We start from the raw sequence: 19,734 nt of genomic DNA on the forward strand, positions 1-19,734 counted from the left end.
TTATGCCCTGGGACCTATTTCATTTTTTAATGAGGTGGAAACAGTAAGAGAACTACCCTCATATTCCTCGTTTCATTTTTTAATGAGCTTGACACAAGACAATGAACTATGATCATATCCCTTGTTTCATTTTTTAGCGAGGTTGACAGAAGACAAGGAAATTTCTTGATAGCCTTTGTTTAATTTTTTAATGAGGTTGACACAAGACTAAGAAGGGATAAATAGCAAGGAATTCATTAAAGAGATCTAGTTCCAATGCCCCTAGAACATATTGCACAACATCACGGAATTAATCATCAGTTGATGTAGGCATGGAATGGCTTGCCACATAATTAACCTATGGCGGCGAAGATATCATTGGTACAAAAGGACCATTTAGGGAAGATGGTTGACTAGAAGCTATAGTTGGCTCAGGAAATGGAATCTAGTCAATGGTGATAAATTTTCCTTCATGCGGGAAACACATCGCTCAAAAGAGTGTTGAAACAATAGCTCTCATGTCATAAACAGAGTCATGCCCAAGAAGTAAATTGTAATCTAAAGGGACTAGGACTACCATCACATTGAGACAAACAAATTTTCCTCCCAAATTAACAGGAAACTAAGGCAGGATCCCTAGTGGCTGCACTAGTAGAAAATGAGCAATTAGTGACTAGGTGACTAAAAAAGTTAGTCACCACAGCCTTTCCAAGTGAAATACTACCAAAAATGAGAAATCTTAAGTGACCTAACTAAAGAAGACTAACATAAATCACTAATTTAGTCACAGGTTATAATATGTGACTAGATAATAAGTAATACAATTGAAAATGACTAACATGAATGACTAATTTAGTCTAAGAACAAAAATACAACTACCTAACAAGTACTACAATAATATGAATCATCTTTTTATGCTGGTCATCTTAATTGTGTCAAGCAATCTAAACTTACAAGTGATAGGGGATTGAAAGGTTGTTAAAGATTGGTTGAAAGGTTATCCTTCCTTGAACACTTCTTTATTCTCACATGGTGTATAGGTGAGCCAAATTTTCACTATGTATCTCTAATAATTTGTAATTTTAAAAATGTATTTTTTAATAAAAAAAGTATTTTATGTATTGTTTTAAAATCTATTCATTGAATCTAATTGGATCTAGTTCTAATTTGAAATTAATTTAATGGGAAATTTTATTTTTTAAGACTATAATATCAAATAAGAAGTACTTTAATTTCATATTAACTGACCTACATCCATATTAATCCCGGATCTGTCAAGTGTTGAGAGAGGTCCAATCTCTCGAGGTGAAAACATTTTTCTCCAGTGAAAAACTTGAGGAAATGTTTTCACCTCGAGAGATTCGACCCCTCTCAACACTTGACAGTTATAGGGTTAATATGGATCTAGGTTGGTTATATAGTACTATATAATATCTATATTTGTATTTGTGTCTCTTTGTTATTCCCTCTCTCTATCTCACCCCCTAAACATACACACTCTCTCTCCCTCTCCTCCCATTTTCTGTGTATCTCTCTCTCCACCTTTCTCCCTCTATGTTTTTCTTGTTCCCTCCCTCTCCTACCCCCTCCAATTCCATCTCTCTCTCCTCATCCCTTATCTCCAACCTCCCTCTATTTCTCTCCCCTAAATCTCTCTCTCTTTCTTCAATCCAACTCTATCACTATCTCCCCCCTCCCTATCCTTCTCAATCTCTATGTCTCCATCTCTCTCCCTATCTCTATCCTCTCCTCTTCTTTCTCTTCCCTCCTCTCCTCTCTCCCTCACTGTCTCTCCATCTCTCCCTTCTCACTTCTCTTTCTCTCCACCTCTATCTCTCTTCCCTCCTCTCCTTTCTCCCTCACTCTCTCTCCATATCTCCCTTCTCACTCCTCTCTCTCTCCACCTCTATCTCTCTATGTCTCTGTTCTTTCCTCCCTCTCTCTCCCACTCCGACTCCATCTCTCTCTCTCTCTCTCTCTCTCTCTCTCTCTCTCTCTCTCTCGCTCTCTCTCTCTCCCCCCATCACTCTCTCTTTCTCTCTCTCTATCCTCCAACTTTTTCACGACCTCGCTCCCTCTCTCCACCCCCTCCCCAACTCTCTGTTAAATTTGACCACATTTTATTGTATTTAAGAAATGATCTAAATTAGAAAAACTTAATTGGTTGTAAAATATTAAACATATGTTTTGGATCAATCATGTCAAAGAAAATAAAATAATGAAGAAATATATTTAATCTATTTTAATTAGTCAATTTGCTTGCAATTATCCCTTGGATCCTTAGCTATGATGGATTGATGTCGACTCTTTATATATATATATATATATATATATATATATATATATATATATATATATATATATATATATATATAAAACCGGCATAGATCCATCTTAGCTTAATTTTATTAAAACCTTATTTGAATTTCTATGGGAATATTTTTAGTAGTCGTGAGGATAGAGTGTTTAGATATATCTCAAATTGTAACATTTTCCATTTTAGATTCAACTAACAAAATGTTGTAAAAATAATTAAAATAAAATATTTTTACTATGAAATAAGTTATGGTTTTTTGGCCGTGTGGTATTGATAAGCCATGGTATTGGCCCATGGTATTGTAACAAAGCGTATTTACAAGTTAATATCCATGGTAAAATGAGGGTGAATATCCATGGTTAGAAATCTTGTGATATTGTTATAAAATATTTGATTGTGAAATAATTTATGCCTTTTGCACATGTGGTATTGTTATAAAATATTTTGATTGTGAAATAATTTATGTTTTCCGGGCATGTGGTATTGATAATCCATGGTATTGACCCATGGTATTGTAACAAAGGCTATTTCTTACAAGTTAATAATATATACCATAATGTGGGGGTGAATATCCATGGTTAAGAATCTTGTCATATTATTGTAAAATATTTTAGTTGTGAAATAAGTTATGGTTTTTGGACTTGTAGTATTGATAAGCCATGGTATTTGTTGTAAAATATCCAATCATGTCAAAGAAAATAAAGTAATGAAAAACTTTAAAAAAATCATGCACTATATTTAATCTATTATAATTAGTCAATTTGACTGCTCTCTTTCTCTCATCGCTTGCATCCTTAGATAAGATGGATCTATGTCGATTATATATATATATATATATATATATATAAAGAAGCCACATAGATCCATCTTTACTTATAAAATCTTAATTTAATTTCTATGGGTTTTTTGACATGTGGCATTCATAAGCCATGGTATTGGCCCATGGTATTTTAACAAAGTGGATTTACAAGTTAATATCCATGATAAAGTGAGGGTGAATATCCATGGTTAACAATATTGTTGTATTGTTATAAAATATTTGATTGTGAAATAATTTATGTGTTTTTGGGCATGAGGTATTGATAATCCATGGTAATGACCCATGGTACTGTAACAAAGGCTATTTTATCTGCCGTAATGTGGGGGTGAATATCCATGGTTAACAATATTGCTGTATTGTTATAAAATATTTGATTGTGAAATAATTTATGTGTTTTTGGGCATGTGGTATTGATAATCCATGGTAATGACCCATGGTATTGTAACAAAGGCTATTTTATCTACCGTAATGTGGGGGTGAATATCCACAGTTAAGAATCTTGTCGTAAAAGATTTTGGTTGTGAAATAAGTTATGTTTTTGGACTTCTTGTATTGATAAGCCACGGTATTGGCCCATGGTATTGTAGGAAAGCCTATTCACAAGTTAATTAATTCATGTCATATTTAAATGTTTACACTCTTCCCGATATCATTTTTAATATGCGAAGGTAGATCTGATTCTTACACTCTTACACTGGTTGGTTCGAAATGCATCATTTACATTTTTAACTTCTTATTCTTCTTTTCAATTTAGCGTCTTATGAAAAATAACAAATTCTTATTAAAAATAAATCATTTAACCAAATTGAAATTTATATATTTTATTTTATATTATAAATATTTATTTTATTTTTTCTATTATAATTTTATTTTTTTTTCATTTCCAGTTTAGTGTTGGGTTCAAATAAAATATTCACAGATTACAAGATCACATTGTAGCACTATATTTTTCTCTGTCTTGTCTATATCTGTGTGGAAATTCCAGAAGAAGGAAGAACATCAACATGATCTATGTATTTCATGGGATTTGAACCCCAGATGGATTTTGCATGGGAAACACCTTAGGAGAGAGAAATTCCAAAAGAAGGAAGACCATAAACGTGATCTATGGATTTCATGGGATTCGAACCCAAGATGGAGTTTGCATGGGAAACACCTTAGGAGAGCATCAACGATTAGATGGAGCTAGGGCAAGGTCATCGGGCATGGATATTCTGGTAATTTGTACAGGGGTATGAATTTGGAATCTGTTCTTCCTTTCTACTGATTTTTGTTTGTATGGGTAAATAATTTCTAGGGTTTATATGATCAAAGCATAAATTTTATTTAGAGTATGGTTTAATGATTACGATAAGCGCAAGGTCATTGGGCATGGTTATTTTGGTAATTTGTACATGGGTATGAATTTGGACTCTGTTCTTCACTTTTCTAAAGAGGATTTTTGTTCTTATGGGTAAATAATTTCAAGGGTTTATATGATAAAAGCATAAATTTTATTTAGAGTTGAGGGTTTAATGATTATGATATTTTGGTAATTTGTATAGGGGTATCAATTTGGACTCTATTCTTCCTTTTTACTAAAGAGGATTTTTGTTCTTATGGGTAAATAATTTTGAGGGTTTATATGATCAAATCATAAATTTTATCTAGAGTTGAGAGTTTAATGATTATGATAATGCAGATATTGATTGTGGCCAACAACTCATCAAAAGATAATGCACAAGTAAGCACTTTGCATGTCCTTATTGTACAAAGGGTCCAATGATTATGATAGACAGTTCACAAGTAAGCATTTTGCATGTCCTTATTGTACAAAGGGTTTAGTTATTATGATAATGTAGATCTTGATTGCGGACAACAATTCATCAAAAGATAATGGACAAGTAAGAATTTTTCATGTCCTTATTGTAGAGATCAGCTCGCTCCTCCCTAACTTTTCTAGGGTCGGAATGCATGAAATTTTATTTTTTCTTCGCACCTTATTTTTAGTGGTTGATTGTTTGTGTAATGGACTCTACCAGGCGAAAATTGAAAGGGCTCAAGTGATGCAAGAAATTTTTCTGGTAGGATGCAAATGTTAGGCCTTCCTCAAACTTTGTTACATGAAGTTAAAATTTCTTGTAATCATGAACATAAAATCTTTTCTGTTTCATCCTTAGATTTTGATCTCAATGCCTGCAGTTTTAAACCAGATTACTATATTTTAAGTAGAATATACTTAGATCCATTAAACCTTACAACTCTCCAAAGCTTAGGTTAATTTAAGCTAAAAATAAGGAGCCTGAATGAATTTTTCAATTTAGACTCAATTCTTACAAACAATGATTAAAAATGGAAGAACTCAATGGTCTGATAACTTTTACCCACCCATCAATTTCGAATAAATTTGGTATTATTATAAACCTAAATAGAGAGAGTAGAAGAAGAAGAAGAGGAGCCTCAATGAGGTGGACCCTGACCTGCTTGATACTTTTCAAAAGTTGGGCATGCCCTTAACTAGAAGAAGAGATTGACCAACATTGTTGTAGATGTTGTTTTCGACAGTGTTTTCATTGCTACCATGCATAGGTAGAGTCCATAGGTAATTGAGGTTATCTTTTATTCATTATAAGAGGTAATTCAGGAATATATTTATCTAGTTAGGAAGTATCTTGGAAGGGATATTGCTCCTGCTGATAACTATTATGCTACATTTTATTTTTATTTTTTTGGTGATAGATCCTTCTATTAAATCTCTGAGCACACTTTGTCACCCATGTAAATATCCATTGATTTCAAGATGAATGAGATGGAGACCAGACATCTTGAGAGGACTCTTGTTTTTGTAGATGAGAGAGTTCTGTGACATATATTGAAGGATGAACTATACCGTTTTATGACATCAATCATCTCCATGCCACAGTAGTGGATCTCTATTGTACCTAGGGAGCAATGATAAACTATTCCACTTTAAAGAATTGGTATGTCAGGGACAAGGAATGTAGATGTGGGATTTATAATTTTATTATGAAAAAGGGTTTTTGAGATGGAGACAAATCAAATATTTCATGGACCTAAGTAGAGACTGGTTCAACAATCACCTGGAAATACTCAAGCGTTGTTTTGAAAGGAAATGATGCAATTGGAGAGTTCTATTTTGTTGCCTTGAAAAATAATTATCAATGGAAGGGAACATGATGCATATAGGGAAGAATTGTAGGAGTAGGATTGTTTCTAAAATTATATCTATAGGCAAGTCAAAGGACTAATACAGAGCATTAGCGTAGGTGCAACCAACTTATCATAATGCAAGAAATTTTTCACAGTGTGATTTGATGTTCATCATTGACTATGAAGCTAAAAATACTTATAGTTACATTCAGGTACAATTGATTTGCATTCTAAAGTCTCTAATTTCATTTATTGATAGTCCTTCTTATGTCCTTGTCTCTCTAAATTTCATTGTGGTAGGATTGGAATGGGTTAAAAAATCAAGCATATCATTTAGTCAAATAGACACCCACATGTCACTACATGTCATTGTGCATACTCTTCGGTTTTTATACAATTAGAAGTGAGAAATATGATGTGGGCACAGACAAAAAATCCTAGCATTCATGATGAATCACTTTCCAATTCCATTTTCTATGGTGAAATTTTATTTTCTTTGTTTATACAAGTAATCTAGCCACATAGTGGCCACTATCGAATGTTGAGGCATATGTCATATAAATATTTTATAGTCTACTTTATTTTTTATTCAATTATTCATTGTCTTTTATGTCTTATACTCTACATTGTATCTTCTTTCATTTTCAGGAGAGGAACTCAGTGTTGATGGTAATAAGTGACAATTGAAGGAAGAGGAGAACAATAACACTAGAGCGACAAATACAAAATGAGAGAGAGAAGAGAATTTGTCTACTGATACCCTTAGAGCTAATATCTTGCATAAGACACACTCATAGAGACTGATGGTCAAGCCTTTAGAGTTGGTGAATTCACTTGTAATGCTTTGGCAACACAGTGCTAATGTTTTGAAATGATGAAACAATATTTCATGTGTAAATTGTAGTCAAACCCATATTAAGTTGGAAACTCATATTGTAATACTTGATATTTTATATAAAAAATTTATATGGTTGAAATTATTTTTATTTGCACTTGATATTATTTAGTCTTGTAATTAACATATGTAACTTTGTATTATCATATTATATAAACATGCACATTGTATGACATTTTCTTAAAATTTAGTCACAAAATCATACTAATTAATTTATGGTGATTAATAATAAACACATAAAATCAATATAAAACTAATAAATTAGTAGTTTATATTAATTAATGAGGAACAAGAATAAATGAAATGAATAGAAACTACAAATTAGTCATTTATATAATGAATATGAAAATACCAAAAAAATATAAATGACTATTGCAAATGATATTTTTTTTGTTATTAAATGACGGCTAAATTTTGTATATATACGACTATTAGTAGCTAATTTACAACATCTTATAACATGACTAAAAGTTAGTCATATTTCTTTGGTCATTAATTGGTTTTAAATGATGACTATAATTTGCATATATATGACTATTAGTAGCTAATTTATAGTATCTTATAACACGACCAACATTTGGTCATATTTCTTGGGTCATTAATTTGTTTTATCAAGGATATATATATATATATATATATATATATATATATATATATATATATATTTGGTCATTAATTGCGACAATTAATGACTAAACCAATGAAAACATAATGACCAAATTTATGATATACTACTAGATGGTAAAATTGAGGAAATCAATTAATGACTAAGCTAAAAATGACTAAAAGTTGGTCACATTATAAGATACTGTAAACTAGCTACTATTAGTCACCGACTGAAAAATGGTTGTTTATATGCAAATTTTAGTTGTTTTCTTAGTAACTAATTAGTCATTTTGTACTAGTTTGGACTCATTCCTCTATTAAAAGCTAACAGATTCTGGGTAATAGGCACAAGTGGCAGCGAACCGAGCGCTTGCCAAGTAGTGGAGGAAAGGATACTCCTAGATGCACCTTCATCTATAATAGTGCCAGGTACAATCATATTACAAACCTGTATTATGATTTCGAAAGGCACATAAGAAGGAAGATGACATCTATCAGTCGATTCCAATCGAAGGAAGTGACCAGACTACTTGTAGGGGGTACCGTAGAAATGGGAGAATTAACCCCTTGAGTTATGAGAGTGGGATGATTTTCCTCCTGTCTTGATTGAACAGGAGGATTTCCCCCAAGCTCATTGGAATCTGAAGAAACAAAAAGAACTTGTGGTATCATACTCTCTCTACAGGAAACGTACGATTAACTGAAGTTGAAATCGGGTCAATTGTTTCCTCAACCTGTGATTGGTCAGGTATAGACTCATGGGATTTAGATTCAGAGATAGTGGGATTGACCGACGGTTGATATGGGTCAATCACTTTATCAACTAGTGAAGGATTAAGGGAGAGTCACCTGTAACTAGATGGAAGTCGTTGCGGAGAAGCAGGAGGGTTATCCAACACATTTTTGGCTTCATCCAAATAGGGACAAAGGTGAATGGGGTGATTCCCTTCACATAACCTACAGGGAAACTTAACTTTACCCTTCTTTCCATGAATTTTACTACCACTAGTTGATGGTGTGTCACCAACATGATCTCTAGAAGTTGATGACACAGGACGATGTGAACAAGAAGACCATTCTCTTAATATCTGAGGAATATCAGGACAATTTTGAAGAAGATGGTCTTCCGTACAAAGTTTGCATGGATATCGAACTTTGTGATGCTTAACAGATGGTTTCTCATCAGAAGTTGCATTTGAAGAAATGGTTGCTTGGTTGCTCCCCTGCTGAATTTTCTTCTTCTTCTTCTTCTTCCCTTTCTTCTTCTTCTTAGCCACCCAGTTACTAGTGTCAATTCTTTCGCCAGGCGAAAAGGAAGAATGGGACGAAGAAAAAGACGAGGAAGAAGGCAAAGGGTAAAATTTAGGATCAGCTAGAGGTTGATTTTTTCCAATTGGATGAGTACTCGATTACGAAAAAATAACGACATTTTGAACCAAGGAGGTTGAAAACAACCATACTAGCAAGCCAATGGTAAATCCCAAAAGGCACAACGTAGACCTATAAGGAGCACCAATATTTCCGAAAGGAGGAAAAGGACTAGGATTCCCATCAAAAGGAATTCCTTGATCAGTGGACTCCGAAGTTGTTTCCATATGTCTCAACCTAAGATAACCTAAGAAGTGAGCATGGAGGATGTTATCCACAATCAATTAATTTTATTTTAATCAAAATAACATAACGAAATAGAAGAGGGATAATCTAGGCAAAAGGATTACCAAGCAACTATGAACTGCAACATACTTCCTCAGTAAACCAAGGACTTAACATACGTACAGGCAATCTCCCCGAATATTGTGTTTGGTGTATCACAGTGTACAAGGCGGCCGAATTGGTTACCTAAGGATGGATAGGAACCTGATGTAGTCCTCCCATATATACCTGAAAGTATGTGGACGCCAAATCCCCGTTAGTATTGTTTAATGTGAAACCGCACAATCAGAGCATTCCTTTATACTTTACGTACTATAACACCGCCCTATATACCCGAAGGTACGTGGACAAACTATGATATACTTACGTACGTGAAATGAGGTATCACACTCGGAATGTATCACAGAAATGTTAGCGACAGATGCTATGTTTAACGACGCTGGAACATGTCTCTATCCTAGACCTCTAAATGTTATGCGTTAAGTTATAATGTTCCATTAGGTTAATTGAGATAACTTTTAAGTTGATCTTCTTAAGAATTTTCCTTTCAAGAATTAGCACATGATGTATGTTTGCAATTCCTAGAATTCAACTAACATGAGAAACATTATTTCATTCAATTAAGAATGAAAGCCATAGCTAGTAAGGGATACAGCAATCAGATCTTTGACTAAAGAGAAAAGAGCACACCTAATGAAATTTCCCTAGCTATTCCTATCAAGAATTCACAAACTACAATATGAAAAATGAAAGTTTTTATTTTCAGTCCTTCTAGTGTTTAGATGAAAAAAAGGAACTAGATGCACAAACAATCAATCAAAACTTTTCACAAGAAACGAAGACATTATGATAGTTTATTTTCCCAAAAGATTAATCAACTATAACCTAACTTTAACAATGAATTGATAATGATAAAGAAATCATTTAACAAACACTAAACAATCATAGCCAAATTAGGACTAGGAGAGGAAACACAAATTGATTTCAGAGATACAACAATCATTGATCTTTCAGCAAGCAAAAATAGAACGAAATATGCGAAAAATCAAGTCAAAGGTGGGATTTTTTACCTAAGGAGGATCATCACAGCCCTAAATGGGATATAGTGTGCTTCAGAGCACTTCCTTCAAGCCAAGGGTGTTATGCAGTGCTCTATGTCCTCACAAAGCCTGCATTGGTGCTAGAGAGGCTATTCTAGGGGCTTTCAAGCACAAATTTTTACAAAAGAACACTTCAAAAATGCAGAAACAAGATCAATGGAAGCAAGTAAAGTCTACTAGGGTCTACTAGGATGAAGATAAACTACCTAGAACGATGATCATTTGCCATTATGGTCACCAATTTGTTATGTGTAATTTTTCATCTATGGATAAACACAACTTCCTTAAGTGGGAAGCTACACTTAGAACAATAGAATTAAAGAGTTTAATCTTTTCCTATAGAAGATAAATAAGACAAGGGACCTACTTCTTATCTTTCGATTCTCTTTGTCTCATTTGAATAGCTCCCATCACTCCCTCTCAAACTAAATCTGCTCAATCAGTACCTGCAATCATAAACAGAGGACAAAAACTAATCAAAGCAATAGATCTATCTACTATAAGAAAATGTAATCGAAAGAATTTACACATATAATCATCATACATAAGACAAGAATATGGGAAAAGGTGTAAACAACTTTATTAAGTGGAAGGAAGAGTTACAACAAAAGAAGTCTGATCCCATGTCACTCATCCAACTTGAGTTCCATCCTTCATCACACCAAAAGCACAACACTCCTATAGCATAAGAATACTTGCTTGTGATCTCAAACCTCAAACCAACATTATCTCCTTACAATTATTCAAAGTCCAACCCCTCATCAGTATGATGAGTGCTCAATTTATATTATAATGGAGGTGGTTTTGTCATAAATTGGGCATTGAATGGATCTCCAATTTGGGACTTAGTTTCCATGGAGGAAGGGATGAGAGGATAGGAGGTTATTTGATTCATTCCGTATCAAATTTTGAGCTCATAGGAGAGGATAAGAGGTGGGAATATTCTAGAATGGTCTAGAATGTAGGAATATTCCAAGAACCCTATGAAGATTTTGCTCAATCTCGCCAAACATAGGTCAAAGTGGGCCTAGGTATGCTGTAGAGCAGGCCCGAATGGGCCTAAGTGCTCTACAAGGCAGCTACCCCTAAACAAGGTTGCGTTGGTCCCTCGAGGAGTCATTTCAGGATGTCTTCAGGCCAGGAAACTCTTAGCAATGATGACATTCAATGTGATGACTTGTCTAGGGCATGTAGTAAATGAATTAGGGTTTGATGAGCTCTAATAGTACTGATCTGAATGTTGGAAGTTATGTGCTCAAATAGACCTATAAAACGGAATTGTTAAATCGGCTCCCTGATTTTGTTTCCATTTCCAAATACTTGATTGAATTGGGCCTATAGCATATCATTTGGCTCTTCCTAGTCATATACAAATACATAATGTATTCTATGTCTATTTTTTAAACAAGTACATATATGATCCTAAGAACATTATTAATTAGAAGGATGTACAAGTAAACAACAAGGTTGAAATTATTCTATATATGTGTTTCTTAAATTAAGTTCGATCTGGATGGACAGTTCATGGTTGAGCCTCTGTCTATTATCAATGGGAGAGAAATTATGTTATGGAAGTGATCTATCATGAAGGCTAAAGTGTAGTGGAGGCACTTCAACCCAAAAGAGGCTAGCTAAGAAGATGAGGATTTTATGCATGAGGCATATCCCAACCTATAGTAAGGACCATGAATAAACACCGAGGATGGTGTTTCACTCAAGGGGGGAGATGTAATACTCATCAGTGAATTTTAAATATTGAAATTTACTTTTTCTAAAGTTACTTCGAAGAATGTGGGCTATGTTGAAGGCCTAGCATGAATAAGTGATAAATATAATTGTTTTTTTTTTCTAATTTCATTAATAAATATTGCTTATGCTTAGCAATGAAAGTTATGGTGGGAAAAAATGCTAAATGATATTTTAAAATATGAACTAGTTATTCCTCTCCCTAAAGATAAATTATCTCAGTCAGAGAGAAGGGAGCTAAGATGGTGAGAGGGAAAAATTCCCAAGGAAGCCTTATGAACTTCGAGCCTAGCTGGACAGGGTGCAAGAGATGAAATTAAATCTCCTAAGCTTGATACCCCTAGAAAATATCTTGTTGAGGGAGGAAAGATTTTGCCAAAGTAAGTAATACTTGACTTGGTTTGCCGTGGAATTCCAAATTAAATGCTGTTTGGTCACTAAACCCCTACGATAGACATAATGTGGTTAGAGAAGTCTTGGGTGGACTTGTTTTGATCTCTGTCGAGGAAAAATGCTCCGGAAGTGAAAATCAATTGGGGGGGTCCTAGTAGAGGACAACAGTTCTCATTGGTTGGGTGGAGGATTATATTCCCCCCTGTGATTTTTATGGCAGGATCAGACAATGGCAAAACAGATAAGTGAAATATGTTAGAACAATTTTTCTATCTACATTTATTTCCTGTTATATTGTGGAAATTTTCACTGATTTATGACATAGTAGAGAGAATATGATATTTTTTAAGTTAGTCCCAAGCTTTTTTGGACAAAAGATGGTCTATCTGCCTGCCTGCCTATCTATTTTCCTCTAATTTTGTAATAGCTACAAGAAAGTAAATAGACAGGTTGAAAACCTTTCCTTTTCCACTATAAACAAAATAAAAGAATGTAACAATATTAAAATAAAATATATGCATATTTCGATTAACTTCATTACCAAGAATTGTAAATATTGTAACCAAGATCATGACCAATAACACAATTACTATAAACCAAATATCCTGAGATTATTATACTTGGCTAAAACAAAAGTTTCTGTGTGTGTGTATATATATATATATATATATATATATATATATATATATATATATATATATATATATATATATATATATGTATGTATGTATGTATGTATGTATGTATGTATGTATGTATGTATGTATGTATGTATGTATGTATGTATGTATGTGTGCATGCATGCATGTATGTCAAAATTGTACATCAAATATTTGGCTTATGGCCAAAACGAAAATTGATCAAATATTTTATACATGAAAACCAAAGAACCCAATTTATAATGAAAAACATATGTTATAAATGCCTTAAAAAGATATTAAAAAGTAAGCTAGTACATTTGACTTTTAAAATTGCCAAGAGAAAGATTTTAAAACTGAAGGCCAAGTTAAGGCTACAAGACCATAATTAAATTATCAGCATAACAACGATAAGAGTCTAACCAAGAATGACACATTGATTTTTAAACATAAAACCCACTCGATAGTTCGAAAATTTGGATCCTTAATACCTGAATGACATGCATAGAATGTAAAGGGTTTATTCAACACCTAAACGAACCGTAGGAAAGGAAAATGAAAGGGAAAATCGATGATGAACCCATGCTAAAATAATTATAACCTAACCTACAAATTTATAGAGAACAGAGGCTCTATTACAAAATTAGTGCATATTGGAGAAAATATCTTAGGGTCAAACTAGGTCTTAGTGTTACATCTTTTAGAAGTAGAGAAGAGTAGTTGAGACCATTGTAGATGTAACCATTTTAACGACCCTGCTCCCATATCTACCCAAGAAACCAGACAACCGAGGTTAACATGTGACGAGAAGTTACTATGATATGATTCGACCTCCTAAGTGACATTAAGGAAGTGGAACTGACAGAAGCACACCATACAAGACCTTTTGTGTTGGCATTATGAATTATGTGTTGTCCTTGATGGCAGCCTACCTAAAGAGTTGTCCTTAATGACAACCTAGTTGATTGTTTTTTCTTTGATGGAAACAAACTTGATGAATATGTAAATAGGATGTGTCTATAGATGTGACAGATTTGTTTAACAAAGGAATAACATTTTAGGGGTAGAGGAATAATAAAGTCGAAAGTTCAAGTATATGTGGGTTACGTTAAGAAAGAACGCATACACACGTGACTATGAAGAAGCAAAGGCGCGTACAATTTCTACACCATGGTATTCTAAATACCAAGGGTCCTTACCATCATATTTCCCTATGATATTAAGCCCAGTAATGGATGTTTTGATCCTGTATAAGAAAACCATCAGCTGGAGTATGGTTTTGACCTATGGTATTGAATAAATTCTGAGCTATATAAGGAGATGAATATCAAAGTCATAAGCGGTGTGCAAGTGATGAATATCTTATGAATAGATAGATCTGAAAAAAATATGCATATAATGGGCTATTGTTGTTTTCCTTGATCTAAAACTAAGCATGCACCCTAGAATTTGATGATGGATCAGATCCAATACATCTGAGATGACAATCTTGATTATGAGGTGATTTGACCTGTGTTGATAGTGTCTTGACGCATCATTTTTTTTGTATGTTGATGTCTAAATTTTTGTGTTGCAGTGAATGTCTGAGTCTAAAATTGTAGAGCTATACATGAGTTTTATAGCCTATAAGGCACGTACACATGTGAGTGTGATACTAGTAAGTTGCATACACATCGGTTTGTTTCCTGAAAATCACGTATACACGTGGATATGCTATACAGAAAGCACGTACATAGAGTATGATTTTGATGAAGATAATGTATGATTAGTTTAGTTAGTCTTGTTGTCTTTTTGTTGTTTGTCAATGAAGTCTTCTTGATGATCTAGGCTTAAAAAATGATGTTTTGGTTATGAAATAACTGATTGGAGAATGTTGAAGATACTTGTTGTTTGTGGTTAAAGTTCAATGAAGGTTTTGTGGTTCCTTCAAAATCATACAATGGTTCTGTGTATGACACGGTGTTTAGTTCAAGATGACAATAGTTTTCTTTCATGATTCAATCGTTTAAGATCTATGCACGAGTATGCTTCATGGAAAGCACATACACATGTGGGTTTTATACTATAAAGTAGAGTACATATTCTCACATATGGTTGATCACAGTTTGTAGTAACAAAATCTAGTTTCCGTGATGTGTAGTATGCTAATTAGTATTCTGGTTATAGTGTTCAAACTTTTACGGTTATTTAAGTTGATTGATTTGGGTTTTAGTTGATTGGTTGAGTTTTTGTTGATTCAATTGATTCAATGATTGGGTTTAAGTGATTCATTGATTCAGTTGGGTTTCAGTTGATCAGTTGAGTTTTTGTTGATTCAGTTGATTCAATGATTGGGTTTTAGTGATTCATTGATTTAGTTGGGTCATAGATTGATGATTGAGTTACGGTTATAAGATTCAATTTTGATGATTGGTATTGGGGTTGAATGTTAGTAATGGGTCCAATCTCAAAATTTGATGAAACATGGCCTAGAATTTGCGATGTGTTGTAGCAGGTGGATCTAGTATGAAAATTTATGAAATGTGTTCCCCGAAGGTGTTGAATGTTATAGCCTTTAATAAGGGATTTGATGCTTCCTTCCAATGGAAATTGGTAAATCAGATCAGGGGGTTGGATCTCCCTTCTAGTGGGTATCGCTAAATGAGGTCAGGCAGTTGGACCTCCCTTCCAATTAGTTCTTGAGAATGAGCGAAGGTTGTAGCCTTCTGTGGGTGTCTGTGTAATGGTAATATTCTGTGCTAGTACAAGATTGTAAAAGCTTTTATTTATATTAAAAATAACACAAAGACGAAAGCATTAGGTGGTTTTTTCCCACATTGTGTTTCCACCTTAAATCTTTGGGTTCATGTGTGTTTCTTTGTGTGATGATTTATTTTTGTTCTTACTACACATGGTAACTATTTATATAATGTTGAATGAAGTACTGATACACTGGCTTAAGATAAACAAGACATGAATTAACTGAAAACTAAGCTTACTAGATATATTTTAGTTGTCTTAATAATAGTCGTGTAAAAACATGATTCACCTTTAGTAAAGTCATGTACAAAAATCATAATAGAAAATTGAAAAGGGTAATGTTTTGAAAATACTAATTCACCCCCCCCCCCCAAGTATTTTTCCCAATAATTGGTATCAGAGCAAGTCCTATGGTAGAAGCTTGATTGCTTGAAGAAGGTCTGTCAAGATAATGGGAAAGAAGAAAAACAAGAAAGAAACTCAAAGGAAGAAAATAGTGAATGGAAGCATATATTCAGAAGCCCCTCGCTTTATATTGATCAAGAATGAAGAACCATTATCAGGTATGGGATTTTCTTCTAAATGTGATCAATTTTCTTTTCTATGCAGTAATGGAAGTGATGAATAAGATGAGTTTGATCAAGACTATCAAATACGTATGGCATTTGAAGATGAGCCTGATGATAATTTCATAGATTCCCTTGAAGAAAAGGATATTTTTATTGAAGAAATATCTCATCTTAACATTTTTTTAGAAGTAGCTAAATTATCAAAAGAAAATTTGAAGAAACAAATCATAGAAAAATAAGATCATAATGAGAAGTTAGAATGTGAAATAGTGAGTCTAAGGAAACAAATTTAGAAAGAAAAAACTCTTAATATTAGATTTTCTAAAGGATCTGAAACCTTGGATGAAAACATCAAAGTTCAATGCTCACCGCTTATAAAGAAAGGTCTTGGATACTGTGAAGAAACATCAAAGACAATAAAGTCTTCTACAGAAATGGGAAGCTATCACAATGCAGTAAAATGAAGCAGTCAACATCACTCTATCCTATAGAAAAATAATAAAGGACCAAATGCCTCCCAGGTAAACTCTTCTCGGTTCAATCGAAAGAAAAAACTAGAAGGTACTATTCTCCCAGATGATTCTACTTTAATGGACAATGTTTTTCTTGTCACACTTTTGGTCATAATTATGCTCAATGTGTTTCTTACAAAACTATCATGACTAGGGAAGCAAGAAAACAAAAGAATGAGAAATAATCTCACAATGCATTCTCTCCTCTTCAATATGAAACTAAATGATCCCTTTGCAATAAATTTGGGTATAAGGAATATGAATGTAGGAGAAAAGTATGATCCACATCTCAGGATAAGAAAATGGAAACAACACCTAACGTATGAAAGAAGAAATGCGTTGAATCTAACTGTGGTCTAGCTTTATATACAGGGGATCAAGAAAGTTTGTGGTAGATTGATAGTGGATACTCAAAACACATGACATGTGATAATAAAGCTTATTTCCTTTAATGAAACAAATAAAGAAAAGAGCATAACCTTTGGAAACAATACACTTGCTACTATCAAAGGAAAATGAACTGTTATGTTAAAGGAAAAGGTTAAAGTTGGAAATGTTTTATTTTTTGATGGCTTGAAGGATAACTTGTTAAGTGTCAACCAGATGTGTGACCAAGAGAATGAAGTTTTTTTCAAATCAAAGAAGTGTGTGGTCTGAAATGTTGATAGAGGAAAGACCATAATGAGAGGAACAAGAACTCCAGGTAATGTCTATGTCTTGGAAGGCAGTCTAGAACAATGTTACTAAAGCAAAGTAGAAGAAAGTTGGTTATGGAACAAAATATTGTGACATCTAAGCTTCATTCAATTACATAAATCAAACTAGATAGGAGAAGTTCATGATTTTCCAAACATCTCTCTACCAAAAAATACCATATGCAAATCATGCAAATTCGGTAATCAAACCTCCGTACAATTCAATGCCATAGAAGGTTCTGCAAGTAGGCTTCTTGAACTTATTCATACTAATTTGTGTGTGCTAATAAAGAATAGGTCACTTAGAGGTGAACAATATTTCATCATATTTATTGGTGATTTTACTAGAATGTGTTGGATTGGTTTATTAAAATATAAAGATGAAGCATTTGATAAATTTAAAGTCTTCAAAGCTTTAGTAGAAAATGATTCAAACTTCAAAATCAAATGTCTTCGATATGATAAGGGAGGAGAATACATATCAAATTATTTTTTCGACTTTTGTTAACAACATGGCATGAAGAGGGATTTTTCTATAGCTAAGACTCCTCAAATGGAATGTGCCATGTTTGATGGGTCTAGGACACCTCATACCTTTTGGAGTGAAGCAACACATACAACGTTAAATACTCTTAACAAAGCTCATATCTGTGTGAATAGTGATAAAATGACTTTTGAACTTTCTTATTGGAAACCCTCAACTATTAATCATTTCAATTTTTTTGGAAGTAAGTGCTAAATAAAGACTAATAATGATAAACATGGAAAGTTTGGAGCTAGAGTTGATGAAGCAATTCTCCTTGGATACTACTCTAGAAGCACAGGATATAAATGTTATAATAAAAGAATTAAAACATTTGTTGAATGCATTGATGTTGTAATTCATGAATCATCCATAAGTATAAAAAAGGAAGCACCAATAGATGACAAAGATCCTCTTACATCTAGCCAAAATAGTAAGCAGGAAAGAATCAATGAAGCATCCAATGAAGCAAGTTACAATACAAAATCACCGAAAAAGACTCCATCAAGGTATGTTCAGAAAAACCATCCAAAATCCCAAATTCTAGGTGGTAAGGAATCTAGAATACAAACTAGAAGAACTCTTGTTGGAACTGCTAGTCATCTAGCCTTACTATCCACAATTGAACCACAAAAAGTAAATCAATCTAGAAAAGATGAATGTTAGGTTAAATCTATGCATGAATAACTTGAACAAATAGAAAATAATCACACATGGGAATTAGTTCCTAGACCTCATGATAAGAATAATATTGGGACAAAATGGGTATTAAAAAATACATTAAACGAGAATGGAGAAGTAATTAGAAATAAAGCAAGATTCATTTGCAAAGTTGATGCTCAACAAGAAGGAATATACTTTAAAGAAACATTTGTACATGTAGCCAGACTTGAAGTCATAAGGATGTTTCTTGCCTTTTCAAGCTTTTATCATTTCAAAGTATATCAAATGGATGTTAAATCTTCATTTTCAAATGGGAACCTAGAAGAGGAAGTCTATATTTACCAACTTGAAGGATTTATTCTAGGAAATGATGGAAAACTTGTTTGAAAACTCAAGAAGGAATTATATGGGCTAGAACAAGCCCCTCGCACATGGTATTATTGCCTTGACAAATATCTTCAACAACAAGGATGCACTAAGTGATATGTAGATAGAAACCTATATGTAAAGGTGGATGATGATAAACTTTTAATTATTATTTTCTATGTGCATGGCATCATCTTTGGTAGCAATGAAGAATCCATGAGTCAAATGTTTGCTTCTATCATGTAGCAAGAATTTTAAATTTCTTTACTTGGTGAGCTAACATACTTTCTTGGTTTACATGTACAACAAGAAAAGAATGACATCTTCCTCTCACAAACAAAGTACCTTAAGAGAATTCTAAAAAAGTATG

Source organism: Pinus tabuliformis, chromosome 5_2 (assembly GCF_031772625.1).
Source record: "Pinus tabuliformis cultivar Carrire ecotype Pingquan chromosome 5_2, CPIR1, whole genome shotgun sequence".
Lineage (NCBI taxonomy): Eukaryota > Viridiplantae > Streptophyta > Pinopsida > Pinales > Pinaceae > Pinus > Pinus tabuliformis.